This window comes from Pleurodeles waltl, chromosome 7 (assembly GCF_031143425.1).
Source record: "Pleurodeles waltl isolate 20211129_DDA chromosome 7, aPleWal1.hap1.20221129, whole genome shotgun sequence".
Taxonomy (NCBI): Eukaryota; Metazoa; Chordata; class Amphibia; order Caudata; family Salamandridae; genus Pleurodeles; species Pleurodeles waltl.
Genome location: NC_090446.1, coordinates 854,117,789 through 854,143,784, shown reverse-complemented (window position 1 = coordinate 854,143,784; position 25,996 = coordinate 854,117,789). Strand labels below are relative to the sequence as shown.

The 25,996-nt window shown below is 44.3% G+C and overlaps 1 protein-coding gene across 1 annotated transcript in view; it reads left to right on the top strand.

The window, feature by feature from the left end:
* GABRA1 (gamma-aminobutyric acid type A receptor subunit alpha1) overlaps nucleotides 1-25,996 on the top strand; it is a 514,965-nt gene that overhangs the window by 353,870 nt on the left and 135,099 nt on the right. The gene's annotated exons all lie outside the window — the stretch shown is intronic.

Sequence of the window (25,996 nt, the reverse complement as noted above, 5' to 3'; positions counted from 1 at the left end):
AAGTCATTCTTTTTTATTGAGGTTTTCTTTTATTTCCTTTCCACATCATGTGTGCACATTTTGCTGAAATCACGAAGATAAAATGTGTATTAATATATTATTCCTGTAAAACTCATATTGCAAGGTTTTTCTTACAAACTCTCCACAATGAGCAAGGGAAGATTACAAATGAATATATCTATATCTATATATATATATATATATATATATATATATATATATATTTTCTATGTAAATAACCTACTGGTTTTATAGTTAGGACCTAATTTCCACAGAAAAAACATGTTTTGACTTTCCTATGTCCTTGACACCATTTGACAATATTTTCAAAAATGTGCCCTCTAGGGTCTTATTGTGCATGGGAAGTTTTGGGGTGATCTGTCAAGCGGGCCCAAGAAAAAGGGGGATAAAAAAGTGTGTTTCCATTGTTAATTCCCATAGAGCCTTTAGACACACCTGCAGCCTGAACCGCTGGATGGAATAACACCAAATATGACAGAAAGGTAGCTTTTGGTCCGGAGATCACACATTTTGTTATTTGGGGTAAATCTGTTCAGTAGTTTGAGATATTAAAGGAAATCCAAATTTGTATATCTGGGCGAAGCCTAAGCAAGATCTCAGGTTGAGATCTCATTAATTCTTTGCACTTCAACAAGAAAGTGATGGCAGCCATCATGGGACCAATATACATAAGAGCAACCCACTGCAATGCATTGTAGTCAATGGCAGGTTTTGAGGGTCACAAAAAGAAGACCATATAAAGTGTGAGAACAAATTTCAGTTACAATGTAAACCGTTTATTGATAGTGCCATACTAATTTTACCCTTGTGGGATTTCATGACTCATGTTTAAGAGAAAACTGTTTTCACATGATATTCCCATAGAGGTCATGAAAGGTGCACCGGAAGCTAAAATGAGAGCATATTTTCTGTAAAGTCACACTATCTTTCCCAGCCATTTGAGAATGAATCCTATATCAGGACCTGAGGCTCTTGTTATGTTTCGGCCTGAAACTACATATCCCATGAATACCCCACAGTCACATGTCCAACCACATAGCCCAAGCCGTATATATTCTTCACATTGCAATAACAACTCCTCTTTCTTTGCTGCTTTGCAGCTACTTAAGTACAATCCTAATTTCACTTATGGAAGTTATTACTGTGAGAGAGTGAATGATGTTTGGTTCCTTTTATAAGTAAGTTTCATGTGACATATCCTAAATAAACATCACATGCAAAGCATTGTTCAGTGCGATTTCAATACTTGCTGCGCTTGCTCTTTGCCTAATGAGACAGATAATCGGCATGCTCCATCAGCCGGTTTTGCCCTCATGACTGACAGCAAACACATAGATTAATCCTCTCCGTGCCTAAGGTGCTGCCAATGTGGTTCAACAGTAGTCCAAGAGTCACTGGTGGCCTGTTGGTAAAGCGCAAGAGCTGTCACTCTGAGTCGAAAGTTGTAATCCTGGCATTGCATGGTATGGGTGTCTGTTCAAGAAGTGGAGTGCTCTCACCACGAACCAGGTCCAGTAATGCGGGCATTGTACCTTTCGCAAGAGCCCGTTTTCTGTGTTTTTATACCCACGAATAGTGCACTAGGTTTACGGTCTCTGGGAAGCGTTCTTCGTCCCAGCGGGGCGGCACGCAGCCCACGCTTGCTACTGTGGAGTTAGAGAAAGGGAGCGGGGCTACACAGCTGCGGCTGCGCTTTATCTTTTCCATTGCTCTTAAAAGGGACTTAGCACGCATGCGCACATCACCATTTTGATTGTTCCTTACTAGCGCGGGCAATTTGAACATGGAGAGAGACACGTTATTTTCTTCTGCCTCTCCCCTATAGAGCTAGCTTCCAGTGACGTCTGTCAGACCACAGGATTGTAATAATTGTTGCAGAGGCCCTGCCCAGAGTACTTGTTTCAGGTTTTCCTCCCACCACACTTGAACTGAGACAGCCGTTTGGTTGTGCAACCTGATTTGGGGTTTTAATTGGCAGTTACTTCCCTTGCGTACCTTTTCTGAGTTCACATTCTATTGTAATAGTCATGCCTTCTTGAGCACAGTTCTTCATCCGTCTGAGACAAACATTGCGGCTTCCAGCCAAGATGTATGACTGTTATGGTGAAGACAGAGAGGGCTGTTTGTATGAGTATCCTATGGGATCCCTGGAACAGAACCTAGTGCACCTACTTGATGTGGGAGTGAGTCAAACAGTTAAGAATGCCGTGGTGAGAGAAAGTGCTCTCCTGAAACACCCCCTATGTGTCTTTGTGCACCAGCAAGGCTGGTTCCCCTCAAACTCAGGGTTAATCAAAGGGAGGCAATGAGATTGCACTGGATGATTCAGCCCTTAAGACTAGTAAGGGCCCCCATGCAGAGGCCTTTGATAAATTGGTAGTGTCACTGGCAAAAGAAGATGCCTACAGTGCCACATCGGTTCTGTCTCCAAATAACAGGTCAGATGATTCTGATTCTTCTTCTTACAAGAGTTCGGACCAAGGAGATAACCCTGGCCCGAGCAAACGGAAGAACAAAACATCCCACGGTACTTCCCGCAAACAATCAAGGGCCATGACATTTGAATCAGGGCATGTCATACACCCAAGATCCACTATGCAGACCCCTCCCCAGGAAGCAGTGGACTATGTACAGGCTCACATTTGCCAAAGTTTTAATAAGGACATACAAGCCTCCCTTCGATCTGAATGCCCCAGGCCTGATTTGGCAGACAAAGTTATGGACACCCCAAAGTCATGAACACCATTGTGACTTATCTAAAGAATTATTCCAAGGACCCTAAAAATAGTTTAGATCACACATGGGGATCATGCCAAGATAAACTCTTGGATATCTCTGGGCCCTTAACAAAATTCTTGGAGATGGGCTATCACTCCAAGAAATCAAATGTCCCCATTGGCGCAAATGTTTTGGTTGGCCAGGCCCAACGGGCAATATGCCAATTGGGCAACGCAAATTGCGCTACAGCTATCGAACGTCATAGATCTATTTGGCTCAAATTAGACCCAAAGCTCACCGACCTGGCCTCCTCATAATCGGGACTGGTGACCCAAGGTTCTCTTTTTTTGGTAGCCTGTTCTTAAAAGATCTTTTGACATTTTTGTCAACATATACCAACCTTGACAAAGCCCAGGGGTCTATTAAAAATATTTTCAGACCACTTTTTGGCAGGGAGAGATGCTTCATTAGGAGAGCGTTCTGCTGTGGATACCATCAAGGCCCAAAAAGAGACTACTATCAGAAAGGCAGAGGAGGCTACAAGGAATCCAGCAATACTTTCTACCCATCACAATCCCGTACCTTCAGAGGTCACTTCTGTAAAGGACAATTTAAGGGCTCACATGGATACTTACAGGACTCTGGCTCCACAGGTGAGAATTATTCCTTACTTTGTGATTGCTCTGGGGGAAGGGGAGAGGAGAACAAACCTATTCTTAAACAACTGGCAAAGGGTGACACAGGATCGGTGGGTTCTACAATCAATACAGGGTTACAAACTAGAGTTTTACGACAGTCCAATAGAGGAATTCCCCCCTCACACAATACATTTTCCCCAATCTCTGTCAGTCTTTCATTTCCTCAGAAATACACACACTACTGCAGAAAGGGGTGATAGAAGTGACCTCCTGTCACCCAAATGGTTTCTTCTGCTGCATTTTCCTGGTGAAAAAGAAGGAAGGAGGTTCCAGATTGGTAGCAAAATCTATTAGAGTTTAATGGTAGGATTTTATATTGTCACTTTAAAATCGAAGGCATCTACCTATTGAGGGATATCTTTAAAAAAGGGAGACTGAATGGTATGTTTGGATCTAAAGGATGCCTATCTGATTATTCCTATTTTTCCTCCTCATTGATGTTTCCTTCAGTATCTGTGGAAAGACATGTGTTACGAGTTCAAAGTCCTTCCCTTCGGCCTTACCTCAGCCTCATGGTGCTTCATGATGATCATGACGCCAGTGGTACAATTTCTGAGGGGTCTAGGAGTACGCCTGATCATTTACCTGGACAACATTATCATTATGTCCCAGTGTCCCCAACAAGCCATGTCCCACCTGGAATGGACAACTACCCTCCTCCAGGATCTGGGATTCTTAATAAACATTCAAAAATCGATTCTGAACCCATCTCAGTGCCTGGATCAGCATAACTGATCCTCCCTTCTCCCAAAGTGAAGAATATCAAGAAAGAGTTGAGTTCAGTGTTGACCCGACAGCTTACATCATAGAGGTCCATAGCTCGTCTGGTAGGCCTATTGGCCCCTTCCATTCAGGCAATTTTTCTGGGTCCCCTTCACTATCGTGACATTCAATGACTAAAGATTCAGCATCTAAACAAAGGCCTTGCATACTTGGAGCAGGTCCCTCTTTCGAGGATGCCAAGAAGGAAATCTCTTGGTGGTTAGATCATATGGAAGCCTGGAATTGCAGAACTATATTTGGATTGACCCCAAAGATGATAATGGAATGCAACGCCAGCCACTGGGGTTGTAGAGCCCACTGTGGCCAAACCTCGATGGGGGGGATGTTGGTTTCCAAACAGAGCTGAATCTCCATATCAACTGCCTGGAGCTCCTTGAAGGCTCCTTTGCGATTCAGTTTCTGCTTGGGGAAAGCCAAATGCTGCATTCTCCCATGCATGGACAACATATCAACAGTCCGCTTTGTGAACAATCTGGGTGGAACCAAATCCCATCTTCTGATGGAGATAGCCAAGGATTTTTGGCATTTTTACCTCCAGAATCATGTCCCAGTGACAGCCTAGTATCTCCTAAGGCCAGCACAATATAATTGCAGATTGGAATTCCCGTTACCTTCGGTACTTCAGCGACTGGAGAATACACCCAAAGGTCTTCCAGGTGCTTCTCCGCAGATGGAGTCTGAGCAAGATAGATTTGTACGCATCTCGACTAAAGCGGCAGCTTCCAGTGTAAATCAGCTGGTGTCCTGACCCGGTGGTTCACACAACAGCCACATTTCTACAGGACTGGCAACCAGTCATGAGTAATGCCTTCCCTCCGTTCATGATGATCCCCAGAGTGTTGGCACAACTGAGACAACAGAAAGTGGAGATGATCTTCGTAACTCCTCTGTGGAGAGCACAAGCATGGTTCCAGTATTCCTAGAGTTAGCATGTGCCCAATCAGTCCTACTCCCATGGCATCAGAATCTGTTAATTGGATCTGAGGGGTCTCCCTCATCCGTTGATCCAATCAGGACAACTCTCTTCGGTGTCCTGGAAGGTTTTTGGGATAGATGGAGCCTCCATGGCCTTTCACAAGATGCTCGGGACTACATTAGTCAAACTGGGCGTCAAGTACACAAAATTATATGCATCCACATGGAAACACCTGTGTACTTGATGTGGTGCAAGGGGTGCAGATCCTTCTGGAGCTGAATGTAATTTGATCATAGGTTTTTTATCTTCCTTAGCAGCTTCAGGTATGGCGTATCAGTCGGTGAACAATTTGAGATTAACCATTTCGATAGGCCACTCCCTGATAGATGGCAGACCAGTGGGAGAAGATCTAATAGTTGGCTAAAGGGTATTCAGATGTCAAAGCCTCCACAACCAAAGTATTTGGTTCTATGAGATGTTAATATTGGTTTAAGACTGATGGGTTCTTGGCCGGATAACAAAAATCTTTCTAGAAAACAGTTATCAGCTAAATTGACCATATTGTTATGCCTCATTTCTTGTAAACGGGTGTCAGATGTTAGGGCAATAGACCTGGCGGGCTGCCATTTTCCCCCAAAGGAGTTTCATTTACCATCTCAGAAGAACTAAATGTAGTTCCAGGTCAGTATTCTACCCTGAGTTTCCAGATCACGCTAAACTATATGTAGTCCACTGCCTGAAAGCATACGAGGTGAGTACTGCTAAATTCCATACGGATATGAAAAGACAACTATTGATCGCCCTGCAGAAACCATTTCGGCAAGTTACATCTGATACTTTAGCAAGGTGGATGCGATGGCTCATGGCAGAGGCAGGTAGACATTACTAGGTTTGGTGCTCATTCAACCAGAAGAGTGATTGCTTCGAAATCTTTCACTTTAGGATCTTGCTTCGAAGATATCCTGAAAGCAGCATATTGGTTATCTGAATCTACCTTCAAGGCTTTTTATTACAAACCCAATTGTAGACTTAGCTTCTGTGGTGATGGCACAGTTTTAAACAAGCAGAATCAGAGCCTCTGTTCCTGACAAAGAATAAAAGATTTTCTAGCATTTGCGTCAAGAATTTTGATTTCTATTAAGGACACGTAGGAGAGGATTATCCCACCCAGAGATATACTTGACATGCAACTGTATTTGATATGAAATGTATTGTGCATAGGGATTTGTACCCACCCTGAAATGTTCATTATGATGCCTTTAGCAGATTAGTCCAGTGTTTATGGCTTTGATTATGGTCATTACAGGAATCAACAACAAATTAAATGGGTGTGCAGCAGTTGATTTCAGCTTTGTTTATGGGGACCATAAGTTGGGTCCTCAGCATAGAGGTTATACGCTGATCTTTAAAATGGAAGTCCTGGTTCCTTACATCTGTTCTTCCGTGAATCTGTTCTGTTGGATTTTTCTTGTATGTGACGTAATGGAAGGGCCTATCATTGAGGCTTGGACTGGTATGTGTTCTAATTCTAGAGCAAAGAAAGAGGAGTTGTTATTACAGTATGAGGAATATAGAGGACTATGGGGGTCATTCTAACCCTGGTGGTAAAAACCACCAGGGCGAATGACCGCGGTAGCACCGCCAACAGGCTGGCGGTGCACCGCTGGGCATTCTGACCGCGGCGGTTCAGCCACGGCCAGAAACGGAAAGTCGGCGGTGTACCGCCGACTTTCCGCTGCCCTTGAGAATCCTCCATGGCGGCACAGCGGGCTCCGCCGCCATGGGGATTCTGACACCCCCTACCGCCATCCTGTTCCTGGCGGGTCTCCCGCCAGGAACAGGATGGCGGTAGGGGGTGCTGCGGGGCCCCTAGGGGCCCCTGCAGTGCCCATGCCAATGGCATGGGCACTGCAGGGGCCCCCATAAGAGGGCCCCAAAAAGAATTTCAGTGTCTGCCTAGCAGACACTGAAATTTGCGACGGGTGCTACTGCACCCGTCGCACTACAGCAACTCCGCCGGCTCCATTCGGAGCCGGCTTCATCGTTGCTGGGTCTTTCCCGCTGTGCTGGCGGGCGGCCTTTTGGCGGTCGCCCGCCAGCACAGCGGGAAAGCCAGAATGGCCGCCGCGGTCTTGTGACCGCGATGCGTCATTTGGCAGTAACCGCATGGCGGGCGGCGACCGCCGCCCGCCGCGGTTAGAATCACCGCCTATGTTTGGATTTGTAACTATGGGGTATTCATGGGAGATGTAGTGCTTTAATAAAGTTTTGTTTTATTGGCTGCTGAAAATTAACAGTAAAGAAAGAGAAGCATAACTCTCACCTCCATGTCCTTAATATAAATTAAAGTTCTTGACGCAAATGCTAGAAAAAATGTTATTCCGATGCTCTCAGTAAAAACATGTACTTCCAACAGGAGCACTCTGTCACTTGATTCCCTTGTGCTCTACTGCAGCCTCCCAGATTGTTCTAAATAGCAACAACTAGACCACTAGCAGTCTTATTTATGACAAAATTGTGACACACCTGAAGCCATCTTGATTGAATCAAACTGGTAAAACTTAAAACATTTGATTCAGAAAGGAACAGGGCAGGTTATCAGTGAGTTCTCAAATATCTTCCATTTCATTCAAACATTCTGACAAGTAAACTGAAACATGCAGTTTCTCTCCCTTGAGTGTAACATATAATCAAGTGATCAATTGGATGAAAAATAATATCAAAATAGCAAATAATTTAAAAGTGCTTTGTCACTATTTGAGAACCTAGAAAATATGTCCACATTTTAGATTTTTGGAGCACTTACCATAATTTCTTTCGGAAGATGACTCATGTTTATAATTTCTAATGGAAATGCTTTAGGTATTACAGTTTTTATTATATGAAGATGACATGAGGTGTGCCACACTTTTGTAATAAATATAGAATGTTAGCAATCTAGTTTTCATTAGAAAACTGTGGGGAGGCAGATATCAGGTGCACGGGCTCGGATAATTGAGGGCAGGGAGGAAGGTGCAAAGGCAACAAGTTGACGGCACTGGGCAGACGGGAGGGGCAGTGGCAGCACAACGGACCATTAAGGGCAGGGGGAAGGAGGGCAGGGGCAACAAACCAACCATGCAGGACAGGCAAGAGAGGCTGTGGCAATATAGAAGACCATTAAGGACAGAAGGAATAGGCAGCGGTAGTACAACCATAGATGCCAAAAGACCCGATTCAGGCAGGAGACTCCCGATGTTTTTAAGCCCAAAAGAGCTTTATTTTATATGTCTCCTGCCTAAAAATCTCCTCTTTTTCAATGTAAGTCAATGGGGAAAATCAATTCACCATGTTGTTTTTTCAAAATCTCCCTCCACGTTCGAAATGTTGGCATGTATAGTACATTGGCTCACTAAGGGCAGGGGTAATTGGGTATGGACATGGACTCGAATAACAGAGGGCAAGAAGGAGATGGGCAGGGGCACCAAACTGACCTTACAGGAAAGGCATCAGGGGTTGCAGCAACACAATAAACCACACAGGGCAAGCGGGATGGCAGTGTATCACAACAGGCCATGCAAAGCAATAGGGAAGGGACAGGGCCATGCACATGGACAACAGAGAGCAGAAGCGAAAGAGGCAAGGGCAGCAAGCTGACCACACTGGGCAGACAGGAGGAACATTTGCAGCATAACAGACCACGAAGGGCAGGAGGGAGGGGAAAGTGGCACAACAATGGACCAGACAAGGCAGGGGGGAGGGAATAGGGGCCTGCATATGGAAAACAGAGGGCAGGGGGCAAGAAGGCAGGGCAAGGAGGCTGGAGCAGCAAGTTGGAGGTGTTCTATCAGTAAATGCGAGACAGTGCTCTGAGCATTTATGGAATTGAGCCTTTGGAAATCTGTTGACAAAATAAAGGGGTATTGCAATGAATGGGAAAATTATGTTGGTTACGAATATGCAAGATTGTATGGAAAATATTGAATTTAATTAATCTAAGATATGATCTCAACTGACAGGCATCTGGGCTTTTGATCCAAAGGAAAAAAGTGAGAAATACGCTGCAATAGAAATAAATAGATATGTGTTGATGAGCAGCCAGGTGTTAAAATGGAATCACTGCATATATCTGACTCCATCTGGGCACTATGCAATATGTGCACAGCTCTGCAGGTGGCTTTGAGAGAAAAAAAATGTACTATAATAATAAAATACACCGTATTGTTTTCAGTTCACTTTGAATCTGGTTGAGCACTGAGGTAGTATTTGTTTCAGTGCTTCCTGACACTTTGTGTGGCAAGCAATCAGCTATTGAGGGTATATCTAATGACAAGATGGTGGAACAGGCAGGTTGAGAAAGGCGTTACTGCAGAAATGCATTCTGTTTCCATCGCTCCAATAAACACATTTTCCATGAACACGATCATGGAGTGCCTCGACTCTTTGTCGGAAGAAGAGGAGGCTGGATTGATTTACGAGGCGTGGCTGTGGAGTGCAATTGGGAGCCGACCAGCAACACCACACTTAATTTGTGATAGATATGTTTGTATAAATATATATTCTATTCACTAAAAAAGCCAAAGGTCAATTTATATGGTTTTGTGCACATAAAATCTGATCCTAACTATAATGTCTCTGTAACCTTTGGCTTTTTTAGTGAAAAAAAAAAAATATATATATATATTTTTCTCACAAAAAAAAATAAAGATTACAGAGACGTTATAGTTCGCTTCAGATTTTTTACACACAAACCCATAGAAATTCAGATGTTATAGTTATTTCAAATAACTATAACTATAACTCATGCCCTAAGGTATCTATAACTCACACCCTCACCTTGCACAGTTTTCTCATCAATAATTTTACTGCAAATGTTACAGTGATATTAGCAATGGGGTCATAGAAGAAGTTATGAGTGATCTAATATTTGGGGTAATTAGCAGCGCATAGCGAGGGCATGAGTACTTTTACAGATTTCTCTGTTTAACTATTTTTAGCCTCTTTAAAAAGACATTGACCCTCATTACAACCCTGAAAGACGGCGGTATAATGGAGAAAAGTACCGCCAACAGGCTGGCGGTACTTTTCCCCATAATATGACATTGGCGGTTTGGCTCAAGCCAAACCACCAATGTACCACTCCGGTATTTCAGTCGGCTGTCACTAGCCCGCCCATGGGATTATGACCCCGCCTACCACCATGGTTTTCGTGGCTTTCTTACCACCACGAAAACCTTGGCAGTGGACACTATCAGTGACAAGGATTCCCTTCCCTGTCACTTATAGGAGTCTTCCTCACCCCCTCTCCAGGCCAACCCGACCTCCCTCCTAACATACACGCACCTTCACACACCATCGAACACACTCATACACACACTCATACCCACATGTACCTAAACATGCATACATCCATTCACACACACATCCAAACACACTGACATACATACAAGCATACACGCATTCACACAACACAACATACACGCACTCACATATCCACACATGCACACACATACAACACGCATCACACACCCGCATTCATGCACGCACAAACATACACACACACACACCCCCCACTGGTTTGTTACATAAATTAAAATCTTAATGCTCATTTACTTCAGCCTGCTCCTCACTAAAAGCTTTAAATTGAACACCTCCTAATCCAGCAAAATGGCCTTTAGGAGTGTTTCAACTTTATCTTGAATGCAAAATGTTAGGGCTCTAGGTTGCTCATTTGAACTTTGTGGTGATGTTACAGCAGATCATTAGGAAGTGAACTGACACACTGATACTGGTCTTGGACGCACGTTTTTCATTCTACATGTCAGAAATGTTTTGCTGAACTGGATTAGGAAGATAGTTGAGAACTCATAGGAATTGTGTCCCTATTCTAGCTTTCTAGAGCACCAGTCATATAATCTATGACAAAAAGAAATCCCTAATTCTGTTAATTTACTGCTGAAATCTCTGTAGAAAATGTGTTTAAGCTTTACAGTGTTAATTCAATCAAGATGACATTTAGGTGTGCCACAATTTTGTAAAAAGAAAAAAAAAGAAAAAAAAGAAAAGATTGTCAAGATTCCAGCTGTATGTTAGAACTTTCTGGTGAAGTTTCAGTTTATCTCTAGTGAAGTAATTGGCATTGGTGCTGGTATTGGTAGTATATGTTTGCAAGTCATGCTACAGATGACAATATATAGCACATTACCCACGCTACTTTGACAGAAATAATTATAAATGTAGTATTATTGATTGATTTGATCATATGCGTTTAATTATATTTTATTTGTTATTGATCTAAATTTTCTGAGGTCATAAGCATTGCATTTGGCGGATGAGTTTGGTTTGCACAGCTTTGTGAGAGTTATGGGATGTGCTCATAACCGTAACTTGCATATTTCAGTACTGTTTCATTTTTGATTATTAATAACTGTGGCCCACCCCCACCCCTACTGTGCATGGTTTGTAGAGAAGCCTTCACACTACACATCAGGAACAGTCTCTCCTGGTGCCTTCAGGCAGTGTGCCAAAGCCACCACAGAGAACAGACCCCTGCTTTATCCTACTTGCCACATGTGGCCAACCCATCTATGGCTGTGCACAACACAGGTTGCAAAAAGGCCTGGTCTGTGGCCGGGCCTGCTCCTGTTCCACCATGTGTAGACAAACCCCATGTGTGACATTTGACCAAGCACAGCAGTTCAATTCTCTATTACAGTTCCACAAATCCTGTTCTGGATTTGTGAATTTGGAGGGCACAGTATGGTCTGCAAGAATCCATAAATCAGCATAGGATTTGTGAATCCCATGATAAAAATAGTTTTTATGATATTTATTGCCAGGGCTCCCCCTTACCCTTTCTTGTTCCACAATATAGGGTTCATGGAACCTTGTTATGTAATGACAGCTGCAATAATGTTTTTTCTATAATGGCCAATCAGAGTGCTGTGGATTCTTGAATCAGCTATGAATACCGGGAAGAAATGCTTCGTAGTCTAATGGAGTGCCTTTTTTTTTTTTTTTTTTTAATGTATTAGCTAATATTTAGGGGCTCCACAAAAACCTTCCAGATAGCTCTAACATGAAACCCATCCATGCCTAGATGGAGTGCTCTTTAAATGTTTTTTTCTTGAACACTACTGAATGGATTTACAGCCAACCAAGCAACTTAATTTCCTTCAGTAAAGTTCTATCCACACAGCAAATTTGGTGTCATTCCTTTCAGCCGATGGTGGCATACATGAAAGCTCCTGGGGATCTGTTGATAGCACTAATGATTTTGTCATTGGATTGCATTCTTTTTTTTGAGATTTTGAATTGACAGAAAATTGAAACTGAATACAATCTAGACTTCTAAATAGGTACTTCTGTGGCATAGATAAATGTTTATTTTGGGTATCCTTAAAAGTGTACACTAGGAGCCCTGTTAAACTCAAGGCACACTGTCCCTGTTCGCACCATGGCACTCCTTCAATGAGGTTCGCTGGGCACAACCCAGGATGCTGCACAGTATTGCATACCATGTGCTTCTCACATAACAGCTGCAAACTCTTGGATGTCCTGAGGGTAGAGCATGACTGAAAGGCAGTGGGGCTGTTTGAAGCAACTGCTCTGGCTTTTAAGGTGCAGGCAGCACTGATCCAGCATTTCACAGGGGTGGACAGAGATACTTTGTCAGTCAGGTGCAGCAAGTGTTTGCACCCATCAGCAGGGAGGATTTGGGACCCCCCCCCCCCACTTCCTCTCTTTCAGAGGGTGCATGGACTGTGTACTACCTTTTGTAGTGCACACCCAATGCACCTCCTGCACCATATCCCTAATATGGCACATAGTCCAAGTGTTTTCCTCATTAGCATGGCCACTGCTCCATGCTAACAAGGGAATGTCCCCTTAGGATGTTGTTGGTGATATGTATATTGCGGGACGGGCTGCACAGGAAGCTGTAGACCCTTCTGTAATACTGTAGTGCACCCAAAGCAACACTGCAGAACTGTATACAATACTAGTAAATGTAGGTGAAAGCTTCACTTTCATTGACTGTTGGTCACAGTGATGTTTGACTTCAGTTAAATGAAGTACATAGTTCTTTTAGTGCTCTAAAGTGAAGACGCACTGAAAATGCATCGACATATGAGGTTAAGCTCCACATACAAGCTATTAATATTTGCCATTAAGCAAACAATTTTTGCATCCAGAAATTGGGTTTGCATCCTTACCAAATGATTAGTGATGACAAAGCACTCTCCAATTCATGAACGCCAGTTATAACACCTGGATGGCTGTAATGTAGGTTGATTCAAAATATGAATGACTATTGAAACAAGCAATGGGCGAGGGTGTAGACCCACTCATCCTCTTTAGTGCAACCAGAAAGCTGTGGCTGGCCATCTCTGTTTTTTGGCGCTAGTTTTACATGGACTTATTGTAGGAACCTGGGTTACTGGTTCAGGAGGTTGAAACCCTACTCAAGTAGCAACCTTAGTTCTTTTCAGGGTGAAACACAATAAAATCCCAAATGTACATGTGCTTAGTCCTCTGGTAGCTTGGCACAAAGCAGTCAGGCTTAATGTAGAAGCAATGTCTAAAGTATTTATGTATCTATTCAATACTTCATAAACACAACAAAAGAAAAATTCCACTCCAATTGTGAAAAATAGAATACAATGTAATTAATTATTGTACAAAAATCTAATCAGTAGATTTGGACATAAGGACATCTTAAGGATTTAGTTGAAAACAGCACTTAGAAGCACAAAGCGCCAGATGTGATGAACTTGTCACGCTGGACCAGGACAAAGTCACAAGTCCAGGTGAAATGCAATGGGAAACATGCCGGATACATGGACTAGGTTAGGCCCACTGAAAAGAGAATTTGCATCCTGGTTGTAGAGTGTTACAAGATCCTGTCCCAAGGATGAATTGTGCAGCAGTGGCTCTGAGGGGCTGCAGGCAGCAATACAAGATCCTGAGTCAGAGATGCTTTGTGCAGCGGTGGTTCCGAAGAGACCATCGACAGGACTGCTTCAGAAAGGCATTGTGCAGGGGCAGTTCAGATAAATTGTGGGCTGCGATGCAGAGGCACTTCTGATGGAGAGACCACAGCTGGGCTGGCAGAGTACATTCAATATAACTTCCAAGTTCCAGAATTGGGGTGGCACCACTTCAAGAGCAAGATTCACAGCAGACAGAGTCCAGGTGCTGGGTTCAAAGTGATTGGAGCCTTTCCTTTCACTGAGGCTCTGATCAGGAGGCCAACAAACTAGCCCTTGGAGTCACTCTGGTGGTTCTAAGTTCACAATGCAGGGCCTGTTCTTCTCACTTAGGCAGTAGGGCAGCAGAATAGCAGCTCTCCTTGCAGAGCAGCACAGAAGTCCTTCTGACCCTTCCACCGGTCGAGAGGTATACTGAAAGAATGGGTCTGAGGGTCCAATATTTATACCTGGGACCAATTCTGAAGTAGGAGAAGGTTCTGGAGGTTTACATCCCCCAAAGGTGTTTAGAATTTCCTGTCTACCTGCCCTGGCCCCAGCCGGTCTGAGGTCACAAAAGACTAATGATAAACCCTTTATGAGTGTGCTCAGTCAGAGGCTTTGTGATGTGCAAGTGTGATAGGCAACAGTTCCACCCATTATCAAGTCAAAGATGCCCTATCCTGCCAGCATTTATTCCCCCTTTGTTTCACGCTACACCTAGTCATGATACCAAGGATACAGGCTGCAGGCACCAAATGGTTGGGACAAGAAAATGCCAACTTTCTAAAAAAGACAGTCAGAATTATGACTTAATATCTGACTCTATCATAAAAGAGGGTTTTATATTACCTTTCTTTAGAGATCCAACTTTTCTGCTCCCAATTGAAAGTTTGCTCCCAATTGAAAGTTATCACTTAATAAATACAATAACGTAATCCAATGTTATCCAATGGTAGAGATAGGATTTGCAATAGTGAAAAATGAATTTAAGAGTTTTTCACAACCAGGACATGTAAACATTAAACATATATGTCCTACATTTTATATAGACTGCACCCTGCCCTATATATTGTTTAGGGACTGCTTTAGTTGTGACTTATGCATGTAAAAAGGAAGGCTTGGGCCTGGGAAAAGTTTATTTTGCCTGGTCGAGGTGGTAGTTTAAAAGTGCATACAAGGCCTGCAATGGAAGGCCTGAGACATGTTTAAAGGGCTACTTAAGTGGGCAGCAGAAGACCTGCTGCAGGCCCACTTGTAGCACTTAATTTACAGGTCCTGGGTCCATGTATTGCCACTTTACTTGAGACGTACAAGTAAATGAAATGTGCCATTTGAATGTAAGCCAATGTTGCAGTGTTTTATGGAGTGACCACACGCACTTTAGCACTCATTAGCCGTGGTGAAGTGCAGAGCGCTCTAAGGTCAACAAAAATTAGATAAGTAAACATGGCGGATTAAGTCAAAAAGTTTGGGGGGAAAGACCATCCTAAGGGTGACAGGTCTAGCCCTTAGCAAAATGTTTCCTAGCTGGCCTGATTTGTGATTTGGTTTGAAGCTGGGTAGGGGCTATGGTGAGGGACTTCTGACAACTATTTGGTATAAGGTAAATACATTGTCATCTAAAATATTTTTACACTTCTCCTGCCAAAAACGCGGATTGTTTTGCTATTTGTGTCCATTTAAATATTGCAGGACATAATTTTATTTATTACACATTTGATTATGATGTATGCGATATTATTCCCCTGAAATAGGGTACTGTTCATTTCCAGTATGCACTTTTCGTTTTTTTCATGAACTGAAATCCGAGAAGCTTTCCAGAAATTATTTCAATATTTATAAAATACTATTGTGACTCCTATCTTAAATCATTTTAATATCCTTGATAATTAGGTTGTGTTCGAGGTTGTACATGTTGTAATTTTGAATAAGTGTTTTATTTTGCAAGTTAGTGTTAGTCAAACAATTAAGTAGACATAAACCGTAACACACAAAAGTATCAGACAGAATAAGTCATTAAACATTTAACAGTAGTCAGTCATGTTTTTTAGGACAGGTACCTCTTATGGAAATGCACAAAATATACCTTTTTGGAGTGAATTTACACTGTTGAACAATTTAATTTCAAAGGAGATGTGGGAGGACAAGAAACCTAGCGGTTGTTGCTCTTACTCGGAGCACTAGCTACCACAATAAGGGCCAGATGTAGCAAGCAGTTTTGCCCATTCTGTGTCTATGGGAAAATGTGTTCGTACATGTGACCTTAAGTCACCCACATACATATAGCCTGGAATTAAATTAGTGCCAGACATTTTCTTCACTAAAATAACAATTTATAAATAAAAGTTCAGCAATTTTGTCAAATTTATTTTGGCACCTGTACCCAAACCCACAATCAGTTCTTAATTTGTAAAATAATGAATGCCCAAATCTCTGTTCAGAAGCCCTGCTGATGGTGAAATTAAATGTCAGCACACGGAATACCGAGGCCCAGTCTTCAATCCCCCCGTGCCTCTCTGATCCCTTCTCCTTTATCTCACTCTGCCAGCTTCTCTTTTTTAGAAGGGTTTTCCATCTTTTTCTTCCTCTTTCTACCTAATTTGTGTGATTTCCCTCACTTGGGAGATGTCGGAAAAGGAAAAATAAGCCATAGTCCCCAAAAATGAGTGCCCGCCACTGGCACCACCTGCTCAAATTAAGCATTGCCCACAATACTTAGTAAGTTAAATACAATGGAAATATCACCATAAATGATCTTCAGGCACTGAACGTTCTCGAAAGCATAACAGTAATCATAGCCACTACATTCTTAAACGAGCTTAATGGCCAGGTTTTTAAACTTTCATAAAAATAAATTATGACACTCTCTATACAAGAGTCTTACTGCTACTGTAAAGTGGACCACATATGAAACCGGAACTACTGACTGGCTATGTCCCTGTTGGCTGATGCAAAGGTGCCCAAAAACTGTACTTCTAAAATTCATCACTGCCTCTCCTGACTCTCCTTGTCTATTGCACTTTCGAGGACACATGCCGCAGAATTTAAGAATACCTTAGACTTGAATTCACTTTCAAGTTTACTAACATTTTAATCCAACATTGAATATTCAACTCTAGATCAATGACATGCACTAAAATCCTTTAATATCTGTCGAACTGCTGCCTGAAGTAATACCTTCCACTTCTTGAAACTGAATTCATTCAATCAATTTTTGTTTCTTTTAAATCCTGATTCTCAATGTAAACCAACCTGCATTCCTAGACAAATGTACTATCTAGTTCAACTTTTAAGTTGCCATATCACTCATTAATAAATTGAGGTATCACCTATGAATCTACAAATCCTTTTCTCGCTAGGATTTTCACAACGTTTCCCACGTGCAAACGCACCTGGAGAGCCATCAGTTAAGAACCTCACAATACATCTCAATTCAAAATTAGGCCTAGGATAAATTTTACTTACACTGGCGAAATCTTGGGTATTATTTACATTTCACTTATTATACAGAATGCCCAAGATTACACCATTAAGCCTCGTTTCATAAATGAGACTGCATTTGGCTAAAAATCCTATCACTGAAGCAGCAAAACAACAGGCACAAACAAAAAAAAGAACCGCTCTTGATCGAGTCACATGTAATTGTGTGCTATTTTCTGTAGGGCAAATTGAGCCCCCAAAGTCAAAATGGTCCGGAGGTGCATCTCATACTATAAAAGAAATAGCACAGAATGCCAGACCGGCATTTCATGTAATTTCCAGTAATTTTGCTGAAATTCTGTATAATTTTTGAAAAGGAAAATACTTGATTTTCTCTCAGGCCGAAAAAAAATGCTTAAATGGACCATCGCATAATTCAGCTTACACAGCGATACATGTGATCAGGGCATTATGTTTTGCATCATGAGTATTCGTTTTATTTTTATCTTTTTACTTTTCCTGCTACTTAGGCTCTTAGCTTTATTGTTGTGGTTTATTGACTTATTTACTGCTCTTCTCACCTTTGCCTGAGCACTCACTCCAGTGGCGGCTGCACTGAAAGTGGGTGGTGGGGAGGGACAGGACGCGATGGGGCAGGGGGTTTTATTTTTTTTTAAAATATCTTCGAGGGGAGATGCGTTTGTCTCTCCTCTGTCCTCTTTCTGGTTACATAGGCTCCCTGCCAATCACAACGCTGCTGTTACCAGCATGACAGTAGTCATAATTGGTCTTTGCGGCCTGCTTCACCATTCTAACTGGGAATGTGAGCCTGGGCATGTTCTCCACTCGGGTGTACGATACAGCTGGGTAGAGATATGCAAAGTGCACGTCTGTTTGGCCGGCCCAACATGGTTGGCCAAGCAGACATGCGCACTTATTGTGGTCCATGGCCCTCCTCTGGCCCCCTCCTTCCATCCCAGCCCTGCCCAGCCACTAACTACAATGAAAAATAAAATGATAATAATGTAGTGTACGTTATTATCATTTTATTTTTCCTTTTTTGGAACATCCAGCAGGGTGACGCTCCTCCCCCTTAGCTGAGGAGCTGCCCCTGACTCCCTTGCCTTTCTCTGCTTAGTATTCAGAAATTCTTATCACCTCTTTTCTGCCATCTTCCTATTGATCTTCCTTTCTACTTTTCTTCCCTACATTGACATTGTTAAATTAATATATCTTCTTTTCTCCAGGAGTCAGAGGTTTCCAACATTCTCTGGAGAACATTTCAAAAGTTCACAAATATACAAACTACTAATATCTTTTACAGGAAACGAAAACTCCTTCTCCAGGTTCAGTTGTCTCAATAACACTCTCTAGGAATTATTCTGAACACTGAGGTTTGTCTCTAAGACTGACAAGTCTGCAAAGCAAAAAGTTCTTGAATATATATATGTACATATAAATATTGTTAGTCTGGAAATCATACAAAAAGGATTCCTTAATGCAATTGCTTGAAGTTCTGTTAAGCCAAACGAATTCTCCTCAGAAAGCCGGTAGCCAGTTGTGTTCACACCGTAACAAGAAAAATAATGAATCACTCAAAACTGGAAGATTTCTCTATGAAACGAAGCACCTCGGGAACACTGCTCATTCTCCTCAGGGTGACAGTTAGAGTGCAGGGCTTCCAGAGAGAAACAGCTGGAGGGAAGCTTCAGCATGAGACTAAGGTACAAACACTAGAGCGCTGACCTCACAAGGATTTGCAGCCACCATCTAGAGTGGCAGTTAAACCTGAAGAAGCTAGTTCTAAGAACAGCCTCCGCAAGAGCCACCAGGAGTGGACGCCGCTGCAACCAACGTGGGTACAAGGAAAAGGGGAATTGATTTTGCTGAGGGAAGAACTTAACAACGCTGGCAATAGTGTTCCTTACATCTAAAGCCTGGTGTAGCTAACAAAGATTCCTCTACTGTGGAAGTCTTAAATTCTCATATGTCGGATGCACGAGGGAGTGTTCTGAAGACTGTGGGTGGGGACTTTAATTGTCAGGATGAACCTTTAGAAGATAGTGCTGTCCCACTGACTTCAAAACTTGAGGATGCCTAGTCCATACCCCTGTTGACAATGGCACCAATCAAGAGATGGTCTAGCTTGGTCCTGCAAATCAATGCCTTTACAATGAAGCAAGGCTTGCGACCATCCAATGAGAGAACAAGGTCTGACACGGAAGGAAGTCATACTCATAACTGAGCCCTTGGCACTAGTCTGATGGTTTATATTTTAATGGAACTTAGGATTTGGCTGCTATTGGTCGACCTGGTTGTTATTTTATGCCAGGATAGTGATCATAATACTTTGAGTCTTGAACTGGGCCTCCAGGTCCTGGGTAGTGCAAGTGACACATTAGCTTCTATTCTGCGTCAAACCAGTAATAAACACAGGGTGAAATGTCCCACTTGCATGGCTTGCCGGAAATGCTATGAGGTATGCCAAGGTCACTACTAGTTTAGATGCCCTCCTAAGAGGAGAGGGGGCCTTTAACCAGCAGGTTTGTGGAGAATGGATTTGCTCAATTCACAATCATTTGTTTGGTGGGTTAAAGGATGTTTTTTATGTGGCAGGCCACAGATCCATAGGTAGGAGGGCTCCCCAATCATGGTACAATGGCACCTGTAGGGATGTAAAGTCCATTTTAATCTTCACAATCAAAGCACAGGACACGGGGTGAAATCAATGTCCGTAGGGTTTAGTATAAAAAATCTATTTCAGCTGCTAAAAGACACTGGAAAGTGTTGCGGTGGGAGAAGATGCTTGTTGCCACTGGGGATGGAGATGCACGTGGGTTTTGGAACTTGTTTTCAACAGGGTGTAGAGAAGGTGTCATTCAATTGGGAACTAATGTCCTGGCAGCAGACTGGGTTGCCCATATTTCTGCGCTATACACAGTTAGGGAGGTATTTCCCCTGCTCGAAAACCCATCCTCTGGGATGACAGCTTGATGGTATGGGGTGTCTGGCACTTGTAATAGCCTGGGTAATTCCCCTATCACTGAAGACGAAGTAAGGGTAGCCATCACTAAATTAAGACCTACTAACGCATGTGGGCTGGATAAAGTCCCCAGAAATCTCTATTTAGGCGAGCCGGATGTTTGGGCCCCATACTTTTTGGTTATATTTAATAATATTTTAGTTGGTGCACCGATCCCTCCATCCTGGGCAGGGGCAGATATCATCCATGAAAAGGGCTCATATCATCCATAAAAAGGGTTCTCCTAATGATCCACTGAACTTATAGGTCAATCAGTCTAATTGATAGTTTTGGAGAACAATTTAGTTCTATTTTACTTGATCCATTGCAGATGTGTATGGAGGATAATGACATCCTGACCAATCATCAAGTAGGTTTCAGGGAGGATGTCAGTACGATCGATCAGGTTTTTAGACTGCAGTTAATTTAGTGGAAAACAGTGGTTTTGGGAGGTGGCCCTTTATACCTTGCCTTTGTTGAACTACAGTCTGCATTTGACCTGGTCTCTCGTCATGAGCTTTGGCAGAAGATGGCCAAAATGGGAGTTCTTCTGACCTGCTGACTGCTATAATTAGGCTACACAATAATAATGATGCCAAAGTGCAGTATGAACCATGTGGAGAGTTGACCGATCCCTTCCCGGTTGATTGGGGGATCATGTGAAGGTTGTGTCTTGGTCCCCACTCTCTTTTCCCTTTATGAGAATGGGCTGCTGAACACCTGAATACTTAAAATGGGGACGTTCCTCAGTTGGCTAACCTTAAACATCCTAAGCTTTTGTTCACAGAAGACACCCTTCTTTTATCTAAATCACCAATGGGGTTACAAAGAATTCTGGAACATTTTGAGAGTTTTTGTGCACTGAGAGGATTAGAAATTAATATAGAGAAGCTGAAATTTGTGATGTTTAACCGGGTCATGTTTCCAGACCAAGCCCTAATCTTGAGGGGGTTTCCCTGGATTGGGTCTGTATGTTTGATTATTTGGGTCTGACTCCGACAGGGAATTTCGACTAGAATCCCCATGTAGAAAAACGTAGGCTGAAATTGGTGCAGTGCGTGGGGGCAATTTCGGGAGTGCATTGCGCTTCTTCTTTTCTCCCAGTAGCCCCTCATTTACACATTTATAGGTCAAAGCCTTTGGGGAGCACCATTTATGGGGCCAAACTTTGGGGGCATCAGGGTGTGAGCAAATTATTGGTTGCTGAGAACTGCTTTTTACACCAGTTAGTGGGCCTTCCTACTAGGACTCCCCTGTTCCAGCCTTGACTTGATCTAGGCCTACAGTCTATCAAAGAGGTAGCAAGGTTAGGCCCCTTCCTTATTGGCGAAGACTTAGGTCCACTTCTGCATTGTTTTTCTATTCTGAAGGTCTAAAAGAGGTGCTAAGCCTTCTTCGGTCAAACCATTTGCCCTGGCTTAGATATATTAAATCACATCCTCTCAAAAATAGACTGTAGGGACTTGTGGCTGACCCCCAAGTCCCCTCCTTTTATTGGGAAAGCTCTCATAAAGAAGAGATATTGGGAGAATGTTATGTGGCAGGTCCTTGCGCACTCCTCAGGTGGTGTGTTGACACATTACTTTTTACAGTTTAAGGAAGATATTTGTCTGGAACCATCTCTGGGTGAGATCCAGCCACCCCTTGCAAGGAAACTGTACCTGCAGTTTAGGTACAGTACTTTACCCACTGCAGCTTTTACGGATGACTGGATACACAAGAAGGATTCTCCTCCCTTTTCTTGTGTTTGTGCGGTGCGGCCAAGAAGATGGAAGAGCATATTTTATTTTTCTTTCCGGCATTTGTAAAGAGCATGCAGAAGTGGATTGTTTTTGTGTGCCGTTTACTAGGGGTAAGAGATCAGAAGACTGCTCCAAGGATTCTAAAAACTGATGCTAAGCCCTGCCTGGGCTTTCACTGTCTCCTGTTTCTTGGCCAATGTTCACTTCCTTAGTTGCTGTATCCTTATTATGTATTTCAGTCGTGGGAATGTCCTCTTTGGGTGTTACGAGATAGGGGAGGTGTGTTGGTGCTAATGGATGCTCTTTTAAGCTGCCTCTGGTGCACTACATATCTCCATATGCAGTCTCCTAAATAAATGTTGTTATATATTCTGGACTAGGTATAATTTTGGATAGCGGGATTCCCCTCTTTTTATAGGGTTGACATCAATTGTAAAATTGAATTGGCTATAGTTTTTTATAAATCTGGCTAATGCATTGTTATAATTGTTGTGACAGGACAACACATTTTAGATAATTCTATGTTAGCTGTTGTTAGACCTGACAGCCTTAGGGTGGTCACCCCTAACTTTTTGCCTGCCTCCCTCCACTTTTTGGACACTGTTGGCTTTTAGACTCTGCGCACTTTACCACTGCTAACCAGTGCTAAAGTGCATATGCTCTCTCCCATTAAACATGGTAACCTTGGATCATACCCAATTGGACTATTTAATTTACTTACAAGTCCCTAGTAAAGTGCACTGTATGTGCCTAGGGCCTGTAGATTAAATGCTACTAGTGGGCCTGCAGCACTGGTTGTGCCACCCACTCAAGTAGCCCCTTTACCTTGTCTCAGGCCTGCCATTGCAAGGTCTGTGTGTGCAGTTCACTGCCACTTCGATTTGGCATTTAAAAGTACTTGCCAAGCCTAAAACTCCCCTTTTTCTACATATAAGTCACCCCTAATGTGTGCCCTAGGTAACCCCTAGAGCATCGTGGTGTGTGGGTAAAAGGCAGGACATGTACCTGTGTAGTTTATATGTCCTGAATTTGTTTTTACACTACTGTGAGGCCTGCTCCCTTCATAGGCTAACATTGGGGCTACCCTCATACATTATTGAAGTGGTAGCTGCTGATCTGAAAGGAGTAGGAAGGTCATATTTAGTATCGGCAGAATGGTAAATCAAAATCCTGCTGACTGGTGAAGTTGGATTTAATATTACTATTCAAGAAATGCCACTTTTAGAAAGTGAGCATTTCTTTGCACTTAAATCTTTCTGTGCCTTACAATCCACGTCTGGCTGGGTTTAGGGTCTTCCTGGGCTGGGAGGGTGGAGGGCCTGCTCTGACACAAAGGACTGCCACACCCCCTACTGGGACCCTGGCAGACAGGATTGAACTGAAAGGGGACCTGGTGCACTTATTAGCCACTCTTTGAAGTCTCCCCCACTTCAAAGGCACATTTGGGTATAAAACAGGGCCTCTGCCCTAACACCTCAGACACTTGCTGGAGAAGAAACCTGAACCAGAACCTGCATCCTGCCAAGAAGAACTGCCTGGCTGCTCAAAGGACTCACCTGACTGCTTTCTACAAAGGACTGCTGCCTTGCTGTTGGCCTGCTGCCTTGCTGAACTCTTGCCTTGCTGCAAAAGTGCACTCCAAGGGCTTGGACAGAGCTTGCCTCCTGTTCCCTGAAGTCTCAGGACAAAAAAGACTTCCATCTTTCAACTGGACTCCTTGTGCGCCGAAAAACTCGACGCACAGCTTGCTCCGCGATGAAAAATTCACTGCACACCGATCCGGAAAGACGCTGCTCAACCCCGCAAGGAAAAGATCGACGCAACGCCTGCAGTGCGACCGGAACTTCGACGCGTGGCCGCCTGGACAACGCCACCCGACTTCCCAAGAGGAAATCGATGCAACGCCTGCCGTGAGGGAGAAAATTCCACGCACAGCCCACCGGAACGACATGCAGTCGGATAACAAGCCCAGGATTCCACGCACAGACCCCGGGACATCTGGGAATCCCGTGACCCACAGAGGAGACCTGCCCGCACGCTGGAAAATGATGCACGTCTTCCCCGCGTGAAAAATAACTACGCAAGTCTGTGTGTGAAGAGGCGAAACCGACGCACACAACATTTTTCCACGCATCTCCTCCTCTGTGGCCCTTTGCGGAGATTTTTCACTCCAAACCAGGAACTTTGTGCTTGAAAGAGACTTTGGGGGTCATTCTGACCCCGGCGGGCGGCGCCCGCCTGGCGGAGACCGCCATAAGACCGTACGGCGGTCAAATGACCGCGGCGGTCATTTTGACTTTCCCGCTGGGCAGGCGGGCGCCCGCCAAAAGGCCGCCCGCCCGCCCAGCGGGAAAGCCCCAGCAACGCTGAAGCCGGCTCCGAATGGAGCCGGCGGAGTTGCTGGTGTGCGACGGGTGCAGTGGCACCCGTTGCGATTTTCAGTGTCTGCTTTGCAGACACTGAAAATCTTAATGGGGCCCTGTTAGGGGGCCCCTGCAGTGCCCATGCCAGTGGCATGGGCACTGCAGGGGCCCCCAGGGGCCCCACGACACCCGTTCCCGCCAGCCTCTTCCTGGCGGTGTAAACCGCCAGGAACAGGCTGGCATGAAGGGGGTCGGAATACCCATGGCGGCGCTGCTTGCAGCGCCGCCGTGGAGGATTCCCTGGGGCAGGGGAAAACCGGCGGGAAACCGCCCCTGAAGCACCGCCAGCCTGTTGGCGGTGCTTCCTCCGTCCCCGGCCATGGCGGTCCATGACCGCCAGGGTCGGAATGACCCCCTTTGTTTGTTTTTAAAGACTTAAGACACTTTGGGGGTCATTACGACCTTGGCAGTCTTTTCGCAAGACCTCTGAGGTACCGCCGTGCTGAAGACCGCCAGTGGTGGCGGTCTACCGCGACACACATTATGACCGCTGTCAGCCCGCTGTCCTTTTTCGGACGGAAAGCCGCCAGCAGCCATATTGGCAGACGGCGGGAAAGTGGAGGTTGCTCAACCTCCACCGCCACGTCAACAGAATACCGCCACTGAATCACGTCCCATGATTCGGTGTGACAGTGTTCTGGTGACGCTGTTCTGGGGGCGGAGCTGCCCCCATGGATCCCGTCCCCTCCCGGAGGATCAACGGACAAGATAAGTTGATCGTTCGTTAGGGAAGGGGGTGGGGGGGTGTTGTGTGTTGTGTGCGTCATGGGGGTGTACGTGTTAGAGTGTGGGGGGGTGAGTGAGTGAGTGTATGCATGCGGGGGGGGTGAGTGTATGGGAAATGTGTCCGGGTGGGATGGTTTACATGTCTGTTTGTGTGTGTGCGGGTATGTGTTGTCGGGGTGTATGTGTGCGCGTAGGGGTGTGTATATGTGCATGGTGGGGGTGTGTGCGTGTAGGGGTGTGTATATGTGCATGTTCGGGGTTGGGGTGGGGAGGAGGGTTGTGCCACCTTTGGGGGGCGTCAGGGGGTTAGGGGGGTGAGGGGGAGGATTTGTGGGGGGTAGCGGTGGGTGGAGGAGACCCCTATCAGTGCCAGGGAAGGAATTCCCTGGCACTGACAGTGCCTACCGCCATGGATCTCATGGTGGTTCCCAACCACCCGAGATCCATGGCGGTATGCAGGGTCCTGATACCGACCGCAATCTCCAGCCCAGCGGTCTTCACCGCCATGGCGGTCGGAATGGTGAAATGGCGGATGATCGTGGCGGTAACCGCCGCCGTCATTATTCCATTTTTTTCCAC